Source organism: Apus apus, chromosome 6 (assembly GCF_020740795.1).
Source record: "Apus apus isolate bApuApu2 chromosome 6, bApuApu2.pri.cur, whole genome shotgun sequence".
NCBI classification, from domain to species: Eukaryota; Metazoa; Chordata; class Aves; order Apodiformes; family Apodidae; genus Apus; species Apus apus.
Window position 1 is genome coordinate 39,200,228 of NC_067287.1, and position 22,752 is coordinate 39,222,979.

The following is a 22,752-nucleotide window of genomic DNA, read 5'->3' on the forward strand; positions in this document are numbered from 1 at the left end:
GTAGGACAAAAATATGTACTCTGTATTATTGCTTCCTTATGAATCAGTACAATAAAAGGACCACAGATTTACTAGCTGGACTCCTTTGAATAGTGTTATTTAAATTAAGTGCTTTGGTTACAGCTCCAAAAGCCTTATGGAACACTTAACTCTCGCCCACAAACATACATACATACATTTTGTATTTTAATAACTTCTTCAATGGATTAGTTTCCCTTCAAAGACAGCACTGTGTGCCAGGGAACGTCACTGGTTTGGCAGTCCTTAACCTTAATTCAGTTTCACGCAGAAGCTTCAAACCTTATTTTTCTGATTTGTCCAACATCTGATTTGGCTGAAGGTGGAGCTGTTTGGGTCCACGTGCTGACCGGCTTGTGAAGCAGATGGCATTTCCCTTCCCCAGCTGAGACAAAAGGCATTTCCCTTCCCAGAACAGTAAACGCAACCCTTCCACTCTGCCACCCTCTGGCAAAAAATGCATCTGCAATATTAATGACAGCTATTTTTGCCCTCTGGCACACTCAGTCCTAGAAGAACACTGTCAATCTTTTCCTAGTTATTGAAAAACCTTTTCTCAAAGAATGTTGCAAGCTAAGGAAAGGGCACAGTAAATTTGACCAAAATAGAAAGAGAAGTATTCTCCCCTGACTAAGGTGCATGTTGTTTGTATTATACTTTTCTAAGTATCAAGATCTAGTTATCCCTACAGAGATAACATACAGATGTATGTTATATATAATATAGCCTATATAGAATAGGCTGTCCAAGGCAAACACTATTAGAATCTAGGTTTTGCAAGGTCAGAAGTTACAGGAAAAAAATGGTCCAAGCAGAAAGCTCCTACAGTAAGGAGTCTGCTTCAAGGCTGTCTGACCAGAGCCAGACACAGCGTGTACATGGGCCTGATCCTGGCTGGAGGTCTCTGTCCTGCACAAGAATGAGAAGCAGCTCAGCCAAGAGCTTTGGCCCTGACATGGCTACACCTACACTAGCTGGACCCAGATGAGATCCTGTGGCTAGCTGGCATGGCTGGCTCAGCCTGCAGCTTTCATCCAGGCTGCCAGCAGAAATACCAGCAGGTCTTGCCTGTGGAAAGCAAGGCAAGCATCTCCTCAAAACCAGGCAGCCAAGCAACAGGGCTTTCTGTAAAGCAAACATACATTAAGCAATACTACACCATCACTCTCAACTGCTCCACTTGCTTTTAAGAAAGCAAAACATGAGCTTAAATACCTGAAGCAGCCTGTCAGCAGCAGCTGACAAGCGTGACACCACCTAGACGTTATGTCAGCAGAAAATGAGTCTTTTCCTCCCAGCTGAAGAGCCACTGGGGGGAAATAAGAGCTTCATATGAAGCCAATTACTGTGAGCCCCTCCAGCTGAGAGCTCCTGTTCAGCCCTACACTACCTCATGTCTAGCACAGCAGCACGCCTGCACTTCTGAGCTGCACACTCAGCCGCCCCACCTGGAAGCACTCCCCAGGAAGCTGTTGGAGGGGAACAAGCTAAATGCAGAGCAATTTATTTGCACTAAAAGGAGAAAGTCCACGGCTGTGCCAAAGTAGCTCCACACTAGCAGCAGGAGACATGAGTTCAGAAGTGTCCTGTTTCCATTTCAACATCACATACTTCTTTGTGAGGGGAGATATCTCACCCAGCAGCCACAAAAACCTTATAGCCACTTCAGCCTCTTTCCTCCCAAACCTATTATTCACCAAGGAAAACATGAAGCTTGTGGCAACTCCTAGAAGCCCTACTCTTTCAGTTTGGAAGCTATTCCAGAGAGGCTTTGGGAAGCCTGCCCAGTGGGTCAGATAAGGAAAGCAGTGAGGTTTCACAACTTGCTTCACCTCCTAGATTTTGGCAGCTCACACACAAGGGCATGGGAGATTCACATCTCTAAACATTCCGTGGTCTTCCTGCTGAACTAGGAGTGGCCATGACAAAAGCCCTCCAAGTGGTGAAAAAGACAACATAGCAAACAAACAGGTGCAAAAAAACCCATGGGGTTTTTTTTTTCCCTCTGCAGGAAACTTAGGCTGAAGCTTTGTCCCACCAGCAACTGTGGCTTGAGCAAGAGATGCTCTGGGTCCCCACAGAACTATTATTCAGTCCCCTGAATTCTCCCAATTTACCCCACGTGAAAGTGCTTCTTGAAATGCCAGGCCTTATGGTTATATATAAGGCTTTGATAGCACAACAGGGTCCTTTCCAATCCGGTCTAACAAGTGCCCTGATACGAGACGCTTTTCCAAAGCACGAAAAGCAGCTTGAGAACAGCCCCCCACCTTCCTTTATTTAATATGAGGGAATTTCCATGTACGTAAAGCAGTGATAGCAGCAACTAAGCAGGGAAAAAATTACATGGCAAGCAGCTTAATAATAATGTTGGTTTAGTACTCTCCCTTCAAAACTAGGAGGAGTCCACTTCCACATCTGATGGGCAAACAGGATTTCTGCAGAGCTTTCTTGTTCCACATGGTGAGGGATTTTCAGCTTTTAAATTTTTCATTTCCTCTGCCCACAAGGGGAAGAAAATTTAAGTATAAAGAGACATTTCCTTCCTAGGAGCATTTTAAAAATCCAGTGGTAATATGATGTTACCACAGGACAAAACAGAAACCAGATGCCAGTTGTGCCTACTTTCTTAGGGAGCCTAACAGTCTGAGATAAAGGTGAAACCAGCCCTCAGAGCAGAAGCCTGCACCCAACAGAAGGGGCTGCTTCAGCCACACAGAACAGGGTAAATGAGCCTGTGTAATCAGAAGCAAAGCCACTTCCATCCACCCCTCAGGACATACCAGGTCACCAGGGTGTCTCTGAATCTGCATTTCCTGGCCAGCTCAGGAGGAATTAACAGGGGTACAGTTACTTTCTGAGAGGCTTCACACGTCTCCATCTCAAAGATGGACGACCCTTAAGTTGTACAGTGTTTCTGACTCTCAAATTAAGGCTTGCTTTCCACAGGGGGAACCTTCTCACACATACCTGGGAGCAGAGCTCCTCTGGCAATCCTGAGCCCAATCAGATGAACTAGTAGTTGCCAGCAAAACACATGCTGTTCCACACCAAATCCAGCAAAAAATTTCATTGCAGTCTATCAGCCTGCACACAGGTTCCCTGACAGTAGCCAGAAATAAACTTGCAAATATTTCCTGGAGCTGTTAGGACTGGACAGGCAGTCATGTTAGCTGTCCTTGCTATCCTGCTTTATTGCATTCTTGCCACTGATTTTAACTCTTTTTCATAGATAACACAGAAATACATAGATGTATATTCTGACTTTTAACTAAAACGTGACCAAGCTATGTCTGCTCTTACTTGGATTAAAGAGCAATCTCATTTTTCAGGATTTGAGCTACCACATCACACCAGCTTCCATTTACCCACATTACATCCACTGCATCCCAAGCCTGCAAGGGTTGGTAACAATCCATGCACCCTGGAATCTATGGAAAAGCAAGCTGGGTATTCAGGAGGATCAGAGTTAACATTTTCAAATGAGAAGTTGCTTTGTATTTTCCCATTCAAAAGTCTTGGTGCCTCTGTCCAGCTGCATGCTAGAGACACATGCACCTCAATTCTAACACATGTTCATCTCATGTCACGAGATATTTTAGCAATTAAAGTTCTATTTCATTTATACTTCAGGACTCATTACATGTATATGATACGGAAAGCACTTTCCACAGCAGAGCTCTCCTGTTAAGAAATTGCAGCTGGCACTGCTGTAATGAAAATAAACTTACTCCAGAACCATGTCCAGGCAACACTCTGTTGTGGATCTCAGCCACCAAATCAAAGAGGAGTCCACATTAGTTAAAGAGAAAATTGACCAGTGCCATGATTATACAGTGGGAATTGTAAAAGTGGCTACCTTAGAGCCATAAACCAAACAAACCTTGACAGACAATAGCAAGCACACACCAAGACCTCATTCTACAATTAAAAGCTCCCTCACCTGCTAGGCTTTAAGTAACATGTAGTAAGTAACAGCCCAGGTGTCAGAGGCGGAAGAAACATGCACAGGTCAAAGATGATGTGGCCCAAATGGCAAAGGTGCAACACAGTGACTGCCTTCTCGTTACCTCTTGGCTCTCACTCTGCCAAACCTCAGGAGCTCAGCACTCCCCTCCCGACATCTCCAGGCTGTGAACCGTGGTAAGCTGCATGACCAGGCTGACAAAGAGCAACTCCAGGAGCCTGGGCCAGTTTAAATCCACGGGATGTGTAACTGGCAAAGCAATGTGTGCATCCACTTCCTCACAGGTCTGCTGCAACACAAGCAATTCACCTTCTCCTTGGGGGAACACAGAAATCCAGAGACATGCCACCAAATCTCATAGCTGAGTTGCACTATTCCCCTGGCTTCTAGGTCACGTGGGAACCCACTTGCAATTACAGTTTTCATCCTAGGATTGCACAGGCTAGATAGAGCTAGGGGACTACTGAGGGAAGTGAAGTGCAGACCCGCACGCTTACAGTGTAGAACATCAACCTGCAAATCTAGTTAAAGAGCTGAGACCTAAATTTGGCACTTAAGTCTGCAGGATCCACTTTGGTAGTTCTCCTGGCACTGTTAATAGCAGCTGTGCTCCCTACATCGTGAAGAGCAGCATAATGCCTACGGAGTGTTTCTAATTTGCTAGGCTTTTTCATGCAAGTGAAAAAAAAAAAGCTAACCAGACATGAGCAAGCAAGAGGCAGACCACACACACTGCTGGTGAGCTTTACTTCCTGCTTTGAGCAAAGACCCAAAATGATCAGCAACCTGCTTCACTGCTCAGCTGTGGAGCACTTTCAGTAAGCTCAGCTCAAATGTCTGACACATTTCCAGTGCAGTACCTAAAAAGACCAGCTAGCAGGTTCAACACAGAGTTTCAACACACACCCACCCTTCTCTCCACCAACACAGTCTATGAAGGAAAAATCAACTGATAACAAGCTCAGAAAAAAATATGTACATTAAAGTATATGTTTTCTTTTGATGAAAATTGCTTAAATCAAGGGATTTCTTTGCACAGAAAGATGAGTCCATCTCTGGTAAGAGACCATGAGTGTGGTCTAGCCTTCAGTTTTGAGAGAGAGGTACCATTTATAACCATGTGAGCTACAGACAGGTATTCCATGGATGTCAAATGCCCCATCTGACCCTTTTGCTCCACAAAGGTCTCTCTGGCACTCTCCAGTGCCTAATGCTGATTGAGCCACTGTAGCAATTCCTGCTTCCCCAAATTAAAGAAATCAACAGATTCAACCTCCCAGTCCTGGGGCTGCTCTTTCCTTTCCAGTGGCTATGCCAGTCCCCCCAAGGACTCCACTCTCCATACAAATTCTCCCTTGAGGCAATCTCTTCTTCTCACTCTTCCTCCTGCTTGAACCTCTAAGAAACCATTGTCTTTTATGAAAATGCTTTTTCTCTATTTTCCCTTATTTTGCCCACCTCTTCTCCCTTCCCACCTACTTTCACTGTTGGAAAAGACAATTTTTCACTTAAGAGTTCAGGCTTCCCTACTATAGCTGCATTTCACTAAGGACTCTGAGTTCTGCAAGATGCTGTGGACAGCAAACCCGACTGAGCCTTAAAAAAGCTGGAAGCAGGATGCTCACAATACCATACATTCAGAACCATGCATGCAGACCCTAAATACACCCTGCCTCAAATAATCCACATGTTCTAGCTAACACAGCTGGTATTTTGATGCAGTAGTGAGATTTTCTTAGTCTAGGAATGGAAAGCAGCTACTGCTGGGTGTTTATCTTTTGGCAAATGTTTCTTCCCTTCAGTGTCAAGCAGCCTCCTCTTGACTTCCCCGATAACAAGTACATTGTTTACAGCAAACATTTGCACAGAATAATGTAGCTTGCATCCGAGGTCAGATTCTGGTAGGTGTTTATTAGCACAACTAAAAACAGCTGAAGATATGTAGAGCAGGTACAGGGAGAGATTACAGCAGGTAATTCTGGCTCTGTTTTTCTCTGCTATGAAGAAAGCAATATAGAACTGTACAGATTCTTAGGTGCAAGGTTTCATGTTGTGACCTATGAAAGTGAGTTTGATCTGTAAAAAATTAAGCAAACTGACTGCTCAGACATTTCCAGCTTCATTTGTTTTACCAAGGAAACAGGTCTTCCAAGAAATGAAAAGAACCTGGCACCAGTCCACTAATAAGCACAGCTGTTTTGGGAAAACCCAGCTCTTGTGGCCTTGCACAGAAGCCTGACAAGCGTCTCCTGTCCTGAGATGGAAACTCAGAGTTCACCAACAGAGGAACCCCAGGGGGGTTGGACAAGGTGACCTTCAAAGTTCCCTTCCAACCTCAAACAGCCTGTGATTGCTCTTGGATGGAGACACAGTTTAAAGGGTGAATGAAGCAAAAGCTGCATTCTCAAAGAAAACAAAATAAGGACTTTATTCACTCCTCCCTGTCAGCAGGCAGGTGTTTTGCCACTTGCTGGGAAGCAGGGCCTAAGTGCACAAATCTTACTTGGAAAGACAATTAATGATGAACATCTCCCCTTCCTCCTGCTTTCCTTTATCTTTTCTTGCTAAGCACAACATCACACAGCAGGGGATGTGCCTTTAGTTGCTGGAGATCAGATGTCCTGGCTGTGTCCCCCCCATCCCCAGCCTCCTCCCTAGCAGGGGCACACCGAGAAAAAGTCTCTGACACCGTGGCTCAGCAATACCCAAAACTCTGCTCCCTTATCAACACTGCATTAGTGACAGATCCAAACCACAGCACCATACAGGCTGCTCCAATGAACTCCATCCCATCCAGACCCAGCACAGCCAGAAAGGTGTCATTCCCCTCCCTTTAAAACCTTTCTTTTTAGGAGTCAATTGTGTGGTCTTGCCATGATTCTTCTGTTTAATCCCTGAGCTTTCCAAATGAACATCGGTACCATAGGCTCTAAAAAGATTCAAACAAATCACTAAACTTTAGCACTGTTTTTTTCAAGGTCACTGCAAGGGATTCCCCTGCATGTCTGTGCTTTGGGGCTGCACCTTGGGCAATCAGCCTGCTCCGGAAGAATTAACAGAGCAGTTAAGTCCCAGCCAGGGTCACCTTCCTCCCTTGGTGCAGGTCCATTAAGCTCAGAAGGATCAGCTTTTAGTCGGGCCAGCCTCCCCTGCCCTGAGCAGCCCCACGTGGGGCTCCCAGCCCCTCTGCCCACAGGCCGGGGTCTCGGCTTCTCGCGACCCGCCCCGTGTCGGCCCCGCCGTCCTGAGGCTCCCGCGCCTTCCCCCGGGCTGGGGGGTTTGGGAACGACCCCGAGGGCTCAGACCTGGCGCTCGCCCCTCAGAGGAGCGGCCGCTGCGGGACCTTGCTGGGGGTGGAGGCTGGAATCCCACCCTCAGCGCGCCCACAAACTGTTACCGAAGCCGATGTTTGTTTCAGGAATTAACCGGTTTATTAAGGGTTAACACAACCTGGGGGGTGAGGTTTAGGAAAAACGTCAAACGGGCACATGGCTGCCAGGGCAACGTGTCCGTCTTGTGTCCTTCAGGGCTGCGCAAAGAGCTGTGCCCTGAGCAGGTTCTCCCCGAGCCGGGGCTGTGGATCAAAGGGGAGGGAGGCAGGAGGGCAGGCCCCACAGACCCTCCTCCGCGGAGAGGTCGCGATGTGGGCGCAGGAGTGGGGAGAGGAAGAGGGTCGCGCGGAATCGTTCCCTCCCGCGGCGCTTCCATCCGGCGCTGGGTGTGTGGGGAGGGGGCAGCGGCTCTGGGTGCCCCCTCTGAGCCTGGGGGGCTCTGGGTGCCCCCTCCAAGCCCTGGGGGGCTGTGGGTGCCCCCTCCGAGCCCCGGCAGCTTCTCTCCTCCGCAGGGTCCCCCCGTCCGTGGCTCCGGGGGGCAGGGCCTTGGTTTCCCCGCAGCAGGACGGGGAGCTCGGGCAGAGCAGCTCAGGGCCCCGCGCCCACCCCTGGGGCTGGGCTGGACCCCCGGGCAGGGCGCAGGCAGGTCCGGGCGCGGCAGGGCAGGGCTGAGCAGCAGCAGGGGGGTCCCACGCAGGACGCTGAACCTGCTGGACCCGCGGCCTTTGACAGCCCAGGGACCCCCTGCCCGTCGGTGCCAGCGCCCGGGGCATCGACACTCGTGCCCAGAGCCAGCGGGCAGCCACGCGCCCGGGCTGGAGCCGTAACTATGAGGGGCAGTGCAGAACTTGTCGCCCATCCCTCCTGCCTCGTGTCACAGCTGGTGTTTTGCTTTCAGTTGTCCTTGAGCAGCAGGCCTGGGTATAATCAGCAGAAGGCCTTTGCTGACTTAAAAGGCCTTTTGTTCAGACTTACGTGGGGAAGAAGAACCATTTCCCACACCACGCCACCCAGGGCACACAGTCCTGGCCTGAGCTACAGCAAAGGTGAATGAACCTCTTGGACTCTCATTCAAGCCTCCAGTCTTGTCTCTGACCCTGTCTCCTGCTGCTCATGGCTCGATCCCCGTGTCTGGGGCTGTCCATGGACTGTGTCTCAGCAGGCAGTACCTGCCACGTTCAGGGGCTGCAGAACCACAGCCTGGGGGGAGGCCACTGCCTCATTGGGGTCCCCCTCTGCTCTCACTACTCAATGAGAAGTTTTTCAGCCTCACTGTGCTCCAGTTTGAGTTTCTTTAGTTCAAGCTGCAGTTTAGTATAGAGGAATTGCCTCAGACCATTCCTAAAGTAAACATTTCTACTTGCCCAAGGCAGTCATGCTTGGACCAGAGCATGACTAAAGCATCTTTTCCCTCTGAGAAGCCCTGATTCCAGCTGCCACCATCTCCACACATGTTCAGAGGTTGACTGGGCCAAAAGCTGAGGAGCAAAACTTAAGAAACTCTTCCCAGGAATTGCTTTAGCTCCTGAAGGGAGTGCAGAGCAAGGCTGTGTTAACTCATCTCCATGGGACAGTCTTACAGGATGAACTGCAGAAGCCTCTAGCTCCCAGTGATCCATCTCTCCCAACAAGGCAGTTCAATCCTCAGGACAGTGCTCCTCCTGGCTAGGGGCAGTGCCAGCCTGCACAGCATTGGCCTTCCTGTCTTCCCATCCCACTCATTTAATGGTTGTGGGGCAAAAGGGGATGTGTCAGGGATGGCTCCAACAGAGCCAGTGCAAAGCTTGTCCAAGTACATCTGACAGCAGGCAACGAAAGAGCCCTTCTATCACTAGAGTGATATTGAGCACACTTGACTGATTTCTTCAGCCACCCTGAGTCTTATTATAACAGTTATTTAACTATGAACCCAAAGATACACCCCTCCTTTTGTGGCAGGCCAAATTCTCTGCACCACAAACCACATCTAAGCAAAATTAATCTGCTAAAGGTAGCCACAATAGTATCCTCCAGCAAGCAGCATCACTATTCAGTATGTAGTTGAGAGTAGCTTTGTCTATAGATGAAGACATTATGTGACCCTCCTGTCTGTAACAAATGTATGAAGACATGCACATTTGAAACAAGGCCACTGCACAGCACCCACCCCTGGGAAGAGGATGAAAGAACAAACAGCATGTGGCAGATGTTACTCACATCACCAGGATGGTGCTGGGATACTGCAGCAGCCAACTCAGCCCAGGAATGTGTGAAACAAGCACTTCAGCACTTTTGCTTTTCATTTCCTTCCCACGCTGCAGAAAAGCCATCAGGGTCTCCAGGATGTGAATATCTTCCTGCAGCAAAATGTGACAAGATCAGGTGCTTCCCTGGCCAAGCATTTACCGTGCTCCGCAAAGTGAAATTTTATCTTCAGCTACTGCACCCAGTATCTCAGCATGCATGACACCATGTGTTCAATGAAGTAATTAGGAATCAATCTTTCACGTGACAGGGAAAACAATCTCCCTCCCTCCACCAAGTTAACAAGCTTCCTCAGCCAAACATGCCTGAACTCCTAATTACGGTTTGAAAGTGCTGTTTAGATACCCTCCTGCAGGCCCTGAAGTGATGGCATTCCTTTTTCCACCATTAAGTGTCTACATTTACAAACAAATCCAGTGCAGAGCTCCCTGCTGTCTTAGGCTTTTCACTGTAGTCAGAGGAATCAAAGGGTATCAGAACCCTGGTTTAACAGAGCTGGGTTCCAGCTGACAAGGCTGCTGTCAGCAGGCTCATCATACTGTGGAGTGGAGGAGGCAACCCTGTTTTTGCAGAACACAGCAACATCCCACAGATAGGCCTGAGTGAAGACTGAAGAAAAATAAGAGGAGGAGGATTGCAGCTTAAGGGAAACTGCCTCTCTAGCTAGAGAGCAGCCCAGTACATCTGCAATGCTCCATCCCAAAAGCACAGCTGAGCATCTCCAAGATGTTATATTTACATCCATGGTCTTGTGGCTACTTTGGAAATGCTAAAAGTTGAGGCCTCCTGTTTTACCACATTACAACATGGAAATGCAGCTTGCAAATAAAGATGGGGCTTTTAAACCCAGGCTTGGTGCCATTGCTTATCTATAGAAATGGGAATTTTACACCTGTACTGTTCTACCATCCTTCCAGAGAGCTTCCTCCACAGGGCACAACACAGCACACTGCAATGGCACCTGAGAAGCCCAGGCCACTCAAATCTGCCCTTTGATTTCTATCCCCATTTTTCACTACCTAGCAAGTCACTGCAATCCTCCTCTTCACTTGCTCAGTAGCTTAGACTCCACCTAAAAAAGCCAACATCCAGAGAGTATTTGCACTGTTCTGGGATCATGAGGCTTCCTGTGCCGTTTACCCCACCCAAGTTAAGAGGCAGAGGACATCCCAACAGAAGATGATCTTCCAATCTGGAAAGGAGGGCTTTTTGGCTGAGAGCTATTCAACACTGCCATCTCTGTCAGTGGGTCAGACCTTCAGAGTCTCTCTGAGGCATTAACAGAGTCCAACACATTGTGGGCCTGTCTGCTCACCCTCACACCCCTCCCTGTGCCAGGCAGGCAGCCCAAATTCCTCCTGCAGATCAGTCTGTGCTTGTTCTGACCTTGTTTGCTTCACACAGTTGCCATTATCTTGGTTTTCCTTCACTGACTCCCTGCTATTTCAGTCAGTCTTTCAATGCTTTTGGTAAACTGTCACATGCCTGCTTGAGGAGGAGCAAGTCATCACCACCTTTGCCAATATGCTTACTGCTTGGATAAAGAACCTACCAATGAAGCATTGCCAAGAAGCCACTTCTGAAAGTCCTTCAGATGTTTTCTTCACTGAAATGACTCTAAGCTTTTTGTCCAGAACAAAAATTCCCACCTAGAAAGAGGCCTACCTTCTAGGTCCCAAATCCTGAGTCATGGCTGTTTAACTAGTCCTAAAACAGAACTAACCCCTTTGTGTGAACTGCCTCCTGTATCACCTTGCAATAAAATACCAGACCAGTTTCTCTTTTGCTTCCCTTATTCTCTGCCTTCCTTGGAAATCCAATTATATTTTTCTTTGTAAATCCCAGCAACACCAAATGAAAGTCACAACCAATCTCTGTATGAGAAGCCACTTGGATTTTTTTCTAATCCTCTGTTTTATTCTTAGCCTTTTGGAGGACAGCAGCAGACTGCCAGGGGTTTCACCATTTGCACACCACTCTGGACAAACAGCTCATCTTATCTAGTTGGCAACAGGGTCTCCTTTCTCACAGTTCTCCAAGACTGAAATTATCTGTGTTTCATTAATGGTTTCTTGATGGTGTAGCCTTCCAGCTGCTTAGGATACACACAGCAAGGAAAGCACTCAGACATCAGCTGAGGGGACTTCCCTAACAGTCCAGAATTTTTAGGACAGCCTGTAAAAAGCCACAAGCACCTTGCTCCTTACAGCTGCAAATGCACAGCTCTGAGTGAAGCACATTACTAGATCCTGGTCCTATTTAAACTGCCTCTGTAGGCAAGAATAGAAACATTTCCAGTCCCTTCCACCTCAGCATGTTTAAGCTTCCTGCTTTAACTAAACATTTACACTCCTTCAGAGATGGGAATTGTGCACAAACACAGAGCAGCAAGTTCTCCAGCATTGCAGTGATGAGCTCAATAAGCAGCTCACACGAAGGACCAAAAGGCAGAGGGCTCAGAAAGATGGACATGGGTCATCACATTTTGTCACTCTCAGTTGCTAAAAACTGGTGGAAGAAGACACAGCAGAGCAGCAGCTCAGGTCCCCCAGAACACCACCACCTTGTACACACCTGCACAGTGCAAATAAAAAATAAATCCCTACTTACCACTTCACCTAAAAAAAGGATGGGAAACTCCTGAGGAAAGGAGTTTACCACCACCTTACACAGCAGAGCCACCCCAGAAGACAGCAGTACCAGGCAGTGGGACCAGCAGTGCTTCCCAATGTTTTAGCCACAGTTTCTTCCTTACAGTCAAGCCCAAACTGGCTTTTGCCTGCAAGACATCAAGCCCATCAGAGTCCAGCTGGCCCAGTGATCACTAAGAGCTGTTCTACCCAAAGCAGTTCTTTGTGCTTAGCCACACTACTGGAGTGTGCCACAGCAGGCTGGAAGATTTGGTATGGTTGCCATGTCCATGTGCTCTGGCTGAAGTGAGGAGTTAAACTTGGTCTCTCCTCCTACAGGAAGATACAGAAAAAAAAATCCACCTGTAATCCCAGGAATTGAGTTAATTGACAGGCTACAATAAATCCCACTAAGCTATGGCCTGTGCTGAATCAAGTACAGCCAGCTCCTACTGGTATGACCAGTGCTGAACACAGGATGGGCTGTGCTGTGCTAAAAGGTGGGTTTGGGGTTTGTTGTTTGATTTTGGGTTTTGTTTGTTTTCTTTAAGCCATTTATTAGAGTCTCACTGAGCACTACTGCTCCCTATCTGCAGGTTAAAGGATCATGTCCAATACATACTAAGGAAAGAAGGCAAGCAGCTGCTTGTTTGTGGAGGGTTTTTTTTTCAGCTGTACTCTGAAATTTGAATATATAAGAGCCAAACAAGTATCTGCTTTTCATGTCTAAAAGCAGATTAAAAGTCACTTCTCCCCTCTGGCTTGGGCACAGCACTACCCAGAGCTCACTTCTCTCACCTCCTTTATTACTCATTAGTGCATGTAAAAGAAAGAAGTGCTCAGCTTGGCCACTGTTATTTATAGCAATTGAGGCCCATAAAAGATAAAGAGGATGATTTATGCTTGCCTGGGTACAGAAGTTAAGTGATATAGTACTGGGCCCTACTCAAAACACATCTGACACAGGGCTTAAAAGTATTTCTGAGCACCTAACGCCTCATCCAAGCTGTGCCAGTGCTGTGAAAATCCTCATAAGCCACTTGGCCCTTTGCAGAAGTTGGGCTCTAGGTTTAGCACAGGGACCAAACATCACCCCAAAAAGGAATTTCAGGTAGACTGGGCTGCAGAAGTACCTTTGTCTAACCTGGCCCAGATACTATTAAAACAAGATCTGTTCAATTGTGGGATGCTTGTTGCTATTGTCAAGCAACACTGTGCTGGCAGCTGTGAGCTCAGCAGACAGGGTCAGGCAGTGCCCTCAACTCTGCAACCTGGGGCTTGAGCTCCCCTCTCCCCTTTGCTTTTTAGTGAGCATTCTGATGTCAAACTCAGCATATCTACATGGAGACAAGAATATTCAGCTCAGTACAGCTGGCTTCCTCCTCTGACATACAGCACTTCCACTGCAGCTTCTCATTTCAGCTGTCCACCAAGCCAGGTTTTCTTTTCTGAGGAAACAACCAAATCCTCAGAGACCATGGTCCTACTTCAGAGGGTCTTGCTTCAAGCCCCTGCTCCAGCACCTGATGGAACCTAGCAGCACAGTAACCATGTGCTGTGCAGCCCCACTGAAGTGCAGCTACTTCTTCCAAGAGCCCCACACATCAGCTCATGAATTCTGCAGTTATAAATCACTTGTTTATATGTATAGTTTAGGGATAATGCTTTTTGTTGAAGGATCTATTTTGAGTTTGTCATCTTCATACTCAGGTAAAGTGAAAAATAATTCCAGAAGCATAACTGAGCTGCATTAACCTCAAATTTTAACTGCTTCAGATCAGTGTTTTTCTGCAGATGTGCCATCAACAAAGAGTTAAAGGTTTTTGTTTTCTGTCAGCCTGAAAAACCCAACTCAGTTGAACAAGATTGGCAAAGCTTCCCAGGAAGGTTTAATTATTTTCAAAGTCAACTGGAAATAAAGAACAAAACTACCATATTTTAGTGCAAATACACACACATTTGGCTTCAAAACCAACTCATCTCCAGGGAGCAAATCCCTGTGAACATGGCAAGACCTAGTTTTCAAATTGACTCAATCAGCAGCTTCTGTTCTGAGCTCAGAAAACAGAAAGAGGTTTGGGACAAAAGAGCCACCCCAGCTCTCCTTTAGTATTTCAGTGATTCCTGAACCCCTCTGGCAGACTCATCAGCTGGGTGCCAGAGGAACTGCAAAGGACTGGAGGGGTGGGCAGTATAAAGCCTAGCTAACTGTTTCAAAAGTGGACAGACTGCTTCAATTCACATTGAAGGCTCATAAAAATTGTTTGATTCAGCTGCATGTGACCTATTGGGCATAGTTAACTTTAATATTTGGGACTGGAAAGGTGGCAGTATAAGAGCCCAGACACTTTTATCCTAAATAAAGCTCTCCAGATACTCAAAATTTATTTTCTGTATTTTATACCAAGCAAAAGCTGCATTAACAGTAGAAGCAAGGCCAGGTTCTTCTCTCTGGCTGAACCTCCTGTAGGATAAGCTGATGCAAGGATGCTCCCTCCCTGCCAAAGGGGCTCTGGGCCAAATCAATCCTCTCTGCACTTCCTGGAAAAATGACCACACAGCAAAAATTTTCATAGCACAAAGCAGCAGGCTTTGAAGTGCAACCTCCTTGCTGCAGAGATGCAGATAAACCAGTGTCCTGGCCAGCATCACAGAGCGCACACACCAGGAAACAGAGACAGAGACCTGACTCTGAAAGGTGCTCTTCACCCTGCAGGTAGGTAACTACCTGCAAACACAGAGATAGAAGAGTCATTCCAGATGATAGCAAAACTTCAACTAGGGAGGATGTGTAGAAGCAACATCTCCACTGCAAATACAGCAGGTAAGGACAGGTCTAGGACACCCATATGAATCAAGCCACTGCTGTCCTCTCTGCTGTTAAAATACCACATGGAGCCTTATCTTCCCTGATTATTTCAGTGTGAAGCAACCACCTTCTTTCCAAGGGCTGGATATTTAAGGCATGCCGTATTGGTCACCATCATCTTCCTGATGCTGGAGGAACTTTAGATATTAAGAAAGCAATCAAGCCAGACAGGCAGCCTTGTGACTGCATCACTCACCATATGGAAACCCTTAAGAATAATTTCACAAGATGAGAAAGGTGCAGTTCTACAGTTGTACTTTATTACACTGATATAAACTACCAGAAACTGCATCTTGCAATTCAGAAGGACAGGTAAAAAAACCCCAGCTTAATAGGTTCACTCCAACACTAAAATATTTGCAAACTATGTGTGAAGTTAATTGAAATAACCTGTAGCAGTGAATTAGAGAAAAGCTTGATACTTGTACCCAAGATAGGGGGTTGAATCATGATGAACAGCAGGATGCAAGGATCAAAATGAGCACAAGCGTAAAGCCAACAGCTGTTTCCTTCTTGCTCTTCTCATCTTTATTTTTATTTCCATGACAGAGGATTGAGATCATACTCTAAACAGAAGATTAAGACAGCTAGCAAGGAGCACCCCAGGCTGGAGTCTTATTTAAGCACAGCTGACCAGAACAGCCACACCAGCATTTGCAATCATCTCAAAGCATTACTTTTCATAGCACAGTATTTACTGCAGCAAATATGTTGTGGCAGGGATGCTGCTTAAACAAAGTTTCCAGTTTCTAGAGGGAACAGAAAAATCATTATTCTCCCCACCATTTTCATTCCACTTTCTTCCCACCAGTTTAATCTGTGTGAAAACCCTCTTTTTCATCAGCTTGAGCCTACCACTATGGCTTCTTGACACTGCAGCTGAATGGATCATCTCATATTTAATCGCTGCTATTTTCTGCCACTCCTACAGAAGCTGACAATCACAGCACAGAAAACAGTCCAATAGAGGATCCATGGCAGTCCCACCACTGACAGAACATGCAGTCCACAAAAGAAGAGATGACCATAGAAGAGAATTACTTCTCAGAAGTACAGAGAATTACAGGTGCAAGGTACTGGTGCCAGCAGAAGCTGAAAGAGCTCTTCACCCTAAAGATGTCATTTTAAAGTCCATTTTGGCATCCAGCCATAGTTAAGTGTGGCCAGTGCAGACACCAGTGTAAAGGAGCCTTCTTAGCAGCATTTTGCACTCCTCAGACTACTCCTGGCTTAGCATCAGAGATAGGAGGAAAATATTGGATGTGGAGATGAGTGGTTTATTCAGGTCTTAGGGGAAAGCCTCATGTTTTCCGATTGTAATGGAAAAAAAAAAAGGAAAAACTGTTTCCCCACAGCTTCTGAAGGGGGAGGCAGGGGAAACCTGGGTTTAAGGTGGGTTTTTATTATTATTCTACTCTATTTTTAATTGGTAATAAATTAATTTTCCTCAAGTAATATCTGTTTTGTCCATGGCTAAGTGGCAAGTGATCTCCCTCTTCGTATCTAGACCCACACATTTTTTCCATCTTATTTTCTTCATCATCCTACTGAGGAGGGGGAGCAAGAGGGTGGCTTGGTGGGCACCTGGTGGCCAGCCAAGGTTTATCTGCCCCAGGTGATGATTATGTTCTAGGCAGAAATGGAGAAAGCAGATAATTTGCTTGATGAACAGCTTGGAAGAAAGCTGTTCTCCCCAGGGAAGGAGGCTTGCTAAAGGCCTTAAAGATGTACCAGAAACAGCCACTCTGGGGTTTTATTCTGGCCTCTGCCTAGGAGAGGAGCGATGACAGTGCATACCCATATCTGAGCACAAACAGGAGCTGGGACACTGGCTTGCAGCGAAACAGGCACTGCTGCTACACCTGGAAGGAATTACCTGCTCCTGTCCTCAGAGGGAAGCACATTGCACAGGGGACTGGTTTGGCTACAGATGAAGCAGCAGCTCCTTCCCCCGCCTTGGGGGAGCACAGCTCAGCACCCTGCCGCACTCGCCTCGGCCCTGCTGCTCAACTTGCACAAGAGCTGCTGGCCTAGGAACCTGGGGCTGCGCGGTGCCAACGACAACAGACACGCTCTGCATGCGTGTCCTGGGGCAGAATCCCAGAGACCAAGAAACACAAGTCTCAAGGAAAAAAAAAAGGTTAAAAGGAAAGCAAAGTTACTTAATCAAACCTTCCTGCCTCATTTCCAACGAGAGCAAAAATCAGGGTACAGAGAAGCTGCAAAACAGAGTAGCTGGCTTGACAAGGATAAGAGGCAGAAAACTAGTGATCAAGGATCCCTTGCTACAGTCTATCCTGCTCCAAAGTGTGTCAGCACATGTCTCACTAGTGCACAGCTGTCTGCAGCTGCCAGGACAATGAACATGGGGCTTGCATGTCATTGTCTGCACACTGCCTGAGCTGAGAATGAAAATCTGTAAAAACAGTACAGCTACACAAAGAACAACATCAGTTGCATGTTTGCAGAAGAGCAAGAGATGCAGCTGCCTGGCCAAGTTTCAGCAAAGCCATTGCCCTCACTGCATGGAGTGTCAGGGCAACTGCACCTCTTTGTGATAAGCTCTTTGTCCTCTTCACAGCCAGCTTCACTCTTGGTGCATAGCAGTGAAGCAAAGCCCACATGCAAATTTAATTCAGGATAAAAATGTGTTTGCCTGCATGGTTTAGTTATACTTAATTTCATCATGTCTGGTTCCATGGGAAACAGAAATGAAGTAGTTTTGTCCAGTCACTTCCAATTTGCTACTTTTGGGACTATGAGTAAGAGCAGAATTTGTGCATTAGCACAAGAACAAAGCTGGAGATTTATGTTTCCTGGTACAACTAGCATTTGCACAAGATGCAAATCTCCTCATTGCAACTTATTTCCTCAGTCATGACTCTCTAGGGCTGTCGTTTCCTCTGCAATCTTTTATGATGAATAAAACTGTCCCCTACCCTGTCCTCTGAAGAATCTGCTGGTCTTACTGGCACTGCTGGACTGCTCACGTTATCACCTCTCCCAGGCACAGGGAGCCCCAGGACTGTCCAGACATGAATGTGGTCCCATGCTACAAACAGGAGATGACAGTACAGAATGGCTTAAGCTGAAGTAAGGATCACTGCTGGCTCCACATCTGCACCAAATGACATCCTGCCAAAGAGACACTGGAAAAGAAAGCAGACAGGACAACAGGTGATCCCCTCACCAGAAACACAGTAAAATAGGGCAGATGTGCAAAGCAAGTTAACAGCAGGGGAGTCACAGGCAGTGACAAGTAAACATCCTGGAGCAAAAAGCCCACCACAAACATCTTTAAATCTCAAGCCACAGTTAGAGTTTGCAATCCACAACTATTACGCTGCCAAATTTCCATCTGTAAGCAACTGCTCAGCACCCCCAACCATTACTAGCTCTTAATCCACACCATCTCTGTACCTAACAGTTTGCAGTGCCACAAAGCCACACTTAGTTTTTAGCATAAAGGATTCAAGACCTTTGCTCTTGCCCCTCTGGGGTCACAACCTGTTTATGAAAGTAATTCCTACAAAGGAGATCTCCAGAGGTACTTTGTCCTTTTAGGGTAAATTTAATTTTCAGAAGTGCAAAATCCTGGCAAATCTATCCTGCAAGCCAACAGAATGGAAAGATTACACAGCCCTACTCCTGTGTGCACCAGTGAGGCACTAACATTTAATTGAACCTTCCAGCAATGGGATTAATAACTAGTCTTTTGTAACCAACACACACTAGGCATGTTGAAGCACACATCACTACCAAAATACTCCTACTACAAGTCTTTCAACCTGTTTATTAGTATGCTTGATTTATTTCTGCACTAGCAAATTTTTTATTTTGCAAGCATGATGAGGATCATTATCCACCTCACCACAATCAGCCAATGTCATTTCCAGACTATTGACTGGATGATGAAGCCTTATTATTACAGGAGACCTTGAACACAGGAAAATTAAAATACTGGTCAGGAGTGAAAGACCACTGTCATTAAAGGGCTTAATAATCCTGTGTGAAGAACATATCTAACAATTTTAAAATATGCTTACAATCTATAAATCACTACCCCACAATAATACATACATATTATATTCATAAGTGTAATTACATGGCAATTACCATAAAGCAGTAGTTAAGGGGAAACCCAGCGTGCCATCCAACAGTTCCTTTTAAATGGACTAAGTATACATGAAATATATAATTAAGCACCAGAAGGTGAGTTGTTTCCTGACAATAATTACATTACTGGCTGTATTTTCAAAGAGGTCACTTCTAAAACAGCAGACTAGTTCAGGGGAAAATGAACCCCTTCAGGATTTTGATGTCCACATGACTCCTGCTCCACAGTGTTAGCAGCAGTGGGGGCCCAGGTGGTCATGGACTTACCCACCAATCTCATTTGTTAAAAGCTTTAATGGCAAGAAGTAGGTTTTGACCCTTGGCAGACTTTTGGGCAGCTGCCTAATTTTTATAATAGACTATCAGAGCTTTTAGCCAAAAGCAGGACTCCTTCCACATCTCTGAAGAAAACATTCAGCTCTGGAGAGCTAGAAGTGCAAACACTTTTCCAAGTGAATCACAATCTGGCAGAGTTGAGCTGGAGTGAAGTTTCTGTTCTTCTTGGTAGAGCTTAGCCAAATAAAATGGCCTGAGAAATAAACCACAGGCAAGGTGAACAGCCACCACCACCACACCTAGCCCAGCAGCAGTTAGATGAGAGGGGAAGGCACAGGAAAGGGTCTGCAGTGCTCACTGCCAGCAGCCCCTGGAGCCACAGAGGGGCTTAACACACACAGAGCTCAAGCTGCAGGGCTGGGGATGCCAAACTGGCCTGGGAACCACAGCTGAGCTCTCCCACATTAGCAACAGAGAAGAATCTCAGGACCCCATTGAAGTCAACTCATTTAAATGCCTCAGACTCCAAGCAGCAGCCTAGTGGTGGGGGAATTAACTCCATTTCTCCAGTCACTTCCATTACAGAAGCGTTTTAACCTCTCTGGAAAAACTGCAGCCACAGGCAAAATTCAGAGCTAAGCCCACAGCCATATATATATGCTGCTATGGCTGGAGAGGCTGCCTGCTATTTTTGTGTTCCTGGAAAAAGCCTTGTATTCACAAAGAAGTTCAGCTAGGGAAATCATTGTATGCTCTTTGCTCCCTCGAAGGAGCTTCTAGGATCCTCTGTAGGCAACACCACAGCAAAGCACAGATGTATGACCCTGGATTTACCCTTCCCCAGGCTGTCCAAGGCAATAAACTATCAAGTGCTAATTGTTCCCATCACTATTATCACCTCACAGGGCACAGCTGGCACAAAGCATTGTTGCATCCCAAATTTTGGGCCCAGTCACACCACTGATTTTTTAAAATCTTTATCTCAAAGGCTGCAAAACCCCTGCCTCTCAGAATCACCTTTTCACCATCTGCTTTTTTTTTTGAGACCTCCTGGGCAAATAAATGCTGTAACTCACTGGATTGCATAAAATTTCAAACCCTCCAGCACCAAATGTACCTCCTTGCTACTGATACCTCTAGAAGAGGCAGCACTTCACTCTGTCCTATCCAGCATCAACAGGACCACTGCAAAGAGAACATGTTTGGGAGGTCTGTATCCTTGGCCTCACTTGGCCTACCATAAAGCCTCATCCATCACAATCATCTTGTTTTAACATCAGCTAAGCCTGCTAATGTCCATTAGCAACTGCATCCTGCACCCATCCTAGTCCTGTTGGCTTTTTTGGGCATCACAGAAGTACAAAGTCACATGAGACATCAGACACCCAATCTGATTATGTAGATTATTCTCACATCACACTTCAATACTCTTCTAGGGGCATTTTAAGGCTTCTAATGTGCTTTCAGAGAGCAGGGCTTTTATGATTCCCTCAAGAGAGAGCTAAGAAGTAAAAAAATGAGTATATTTACCCTATCATTCAGAAAGCCACCACAACCACAGCAGGAAGCTGGGAGAGCCTGGCATTCTGCCAGAAGACGAAGCAGAAAGAAAGCTGTTTTGCTTTCAAGCCAGCCACATTGAAGTCAAGCCTACAATTTCAGTATGTTGAAAGCTGCTCTTATAGCTGCCTTGCTAGACACCTGGAGACCCACCATCCACAGGCTCCAGGAGGCAACAGGAGAGCAGCATGTGTGGGCTCCTTGTGTCTGCCACCTGCCCAAACACAGAAATCAGGATAAACAGCAAGTTTTCCTGAAAATAGAGCTCACCGTCAAAATGGGAAAAAGAGAAAGCTGCAGGAACTAAGGAAGAGCTTCATCACACTTTTGATCACTGCTCTCCAGCTGGCAGCTTTGCAGATCTGGAGTCAAGCTCCTCAGACCAGCTTTGATGTCCTTCTTGGGTCTTAGGAGCAGATACATTAGTCAAGTGGAGCTAGGTGAAAAGCCAGGACCCATCTTCCAAAGTTGATTGGGCACTTGGCAGCTTCACAAACATGGCATAGTTCAAGACTTTTGACTTCTAAACACAAGCCCTTTCCTTCTCCAGTCCTCAGTAAAAAATTATCAAAACAAAAACACATGAGGAGTTTTAGCCCTTTCCTATCAGCTTCACCAAGTCATTCTGAGGCACATGGAAGTCTGAAAATGCTTAGAAGGAAGTTTTGTGTTTTTTTCTAGTGAGTCACTGCTCTGTTACCATTGCCAAAGGCAAGAAAGTGAAAGCAAAGCACCAGAGTTACTCAGGCATACCAAAACACTTGTGGGTTTGGTAAGCAAGGGCAGATACAGCTGGACTGGAGGGGCTGCACTCTCAGCTGCTCTGAGAGGGGCCCTGTCCCTCTGACCACCCTCTCCCAACAGCCACTCAACCCCAACCCTATCACCAGCCACAGAGATGTCAGATAAAAGTAGTGTCTTTGTGGTAAGGCACCGGCTGGGGCACAGGTCTCCACATTAAGTACCTACTTCAACCCAACCACTGTGGAAAAGCTGAGCAAGCCACTTCTGTGCTCCACCTTCTTCTAGTTGGGAAAGCAGGGAAATACTTCTTTACTGAAAGGTGAGGACCATGAGCAATGTCAGGGGACTGGCTGGAGCTATAGCAGTGACACTTATGGAAAAATGGGACTGCAGACCAGCTACTACATTACCCTAGAAGGTAAAACACAATGTTTTCCCCCGATTTTGTTTACTTTTGTAAAAACCTTCCAGTCCCTCTAAGCCTTTGAAGCTGCAGTCAAGTCACTAGCAGCAGTTCAGAGTGGCCATTGGGATGGACTGCTTTTACTAAGTGCATTTAAGAGCTGGGTCTGATTTATTTCCCTCAAGCTGGCTAAAATCTGTGGAATTCAACTTGAATGTGTTAGACTTGGCTGTAAGCCAGACTGTTCTCCTGAAGCCAGGAGTGTTGTAAGAAAGTAAACATAATGCTATTGTATCCAGCATTCTGCTAGTCTCATCCTACAAAAGAGTTAAAGTAATAAAAAAATAAAGTGTTTGCCAGTTCCTTTCACACTGTGAAGGAACACAACACTTGGGCTGCACTGAGGATTAAACCACATATTGCCAGTGACAGCGAGGAGCAGAGCTACACAACCAAAATAAGACGACAGTGAGAGGGGCACACTGTCATGCCTACAGTATTCTCACATGCCTGTTACTGTTCTCTGCTTCTTGCTTTATACCAACAGATTTCAGGGTGCCCTCCTGTTTCACAGCCCCTTGTTTGCTAAAGGC